The sequence below is a fragment of the Boleophthalmus pectinirostris genome, unplaced genomic scaffold (assembly GCF_026225935.1).
Source record: "Boleophthalmus pectinirostris isolate CB_2022bp ecotype Guang Dong unplaced genomic scaffold, ASM2622593v1 HiC_scaffold_22, whole genome shotgun sequence".
Lineage (NCBI taxonomy): Eukaryota > Metazoa > Chordata > Actinopteri > Gobiiformes > Gobiidae > Boleophthalmus > Boleophthalmus pectinirostris.
This window is the reverse complement of record NW_026571190.1, coordinates 2,815,009-2,816,306: the sequence shown is the minus strand read 5'-3', so window position 1 is coordinate 2,816,306 and position 1,298 is coordinate 2,815,009. Positions and strand designations below refer to the sequence as shown.

General features: G+C 51.2%; 1 pseudogene; it reads left to right on the top strand.

Moving 5' to 3' along the window:
* The first annotated feature begins 411 nt into the window (after positions 1-411).
* Positions 412-1,298, top strand: part of LOC129410290 (uncharacterized) — a 1,443-nt pseudogene continuing 556 nt past the window's right edge.

The window sequence follows — 1,298 nt, the reverse complement described above, 5'->3', positions numbered from 1 at the left end:
ATCTTCACTACTCACCACGTCGAGTTATACGCACTTTTCCAGAGCAGAGTTTTGCACCTTTGTGATGGTAAAGCTAACAACAACTAGCATGGTAACTCTGCACTTCCTGATTTTCATTTTCTGACAGTTAAACACTTTACTATTAGATGTAGAAAGCACATGGCCGACTTATTTTGACCTCTAGAGCTGCGGATACAACATATCTGTACTTTTGTCCATTTAATTCCTGTTTCTCCAAGGCTCACTAACTCTTCCTCTTCCTCTTCCTCTTCGACGCATGTCCGAGCGCGGCGTCCGCTCCTCGGCCGAGACACGACGCCGCAGGGACACGGACACTAATCACTTTTGTGTTTACCGTCTACCGCTCGGTCGGGTCGTGTGGTTCAGACGCTCGACTGAGATACAGAAGAAATGTCACGACTCGTGCCGGAAGAGTACAGAGAGAAGGAGAGAGAGGAGGAGGAAGAGGAGGAGAGAGAGGAAGAGAAGGAGAGAGAGGAGGAGGAGAAGGACAAGGGAGAGGAAGGTGTGATAAAGGTGGAGGAGGGAGATGAAGAGGGGGGAGGAGGAAGTGGAGGAGGAAAAAGAGGAAAAGGAGGAGGAAAATGAAGAAGAGGAGGGACAGGAAAACGAGGTGGAAGAGGAGGAGAGAGAGCAGTAGGGACTGAAGTAGGAGGAAAAGAAAGAAGATGAGGAGGAAAAGAAGGAGAGAGAGGAGAGAGAGGACGAGAGAGGAAGACAAGGGAGAGAAGGAGGAAGAGAAGGAGAGAGAGGAGGGGGGAGAGGAGGAAGGAGAGGAGGACAGAGGGCAGGAGGGAGAGGATGAGGGAGAGGAGGACGGAAAGGAAGATGAGAGAGAAAGGAGGAAGAGAAAGAAAAGGAAGAGGAGGGAGAGGACACTGAGAAGGACAGAGGAGGAGGAAGAGGAGGAGAGAGAGGAGGAAGGAGAAGGATAAGGGAGAGGAAGATGTGATAAACGTGGAGGAGGGAGGAGGAGGAGGAAGAGGAAAAGGAGGAGGAACATGAAGAAGAGGAGGGAGAGGAAAAGAGGAGGGAAAGGAAAAGGAGGTGGAAGAGGAGGAGAGAGAGAAGTACAGAGTGAAGAAGATGAGGGGGAAGAGAAGGAGAGAGAGGAGGAGGGAGAGAAGGAGAGAGAGGAGGAAGAGTAGGAGAGAGAGGAGAAGGGAGAGGAAGAGGAAGAGAAGGAGAGAGAGGAGGAAGGAGAGGAGGAGAGACAGGAGGAGGGAAAGGAGGAAGGAGAGGAGGAGAGAGAGGAAGAGGAAGAGAAAGAGAGAGAG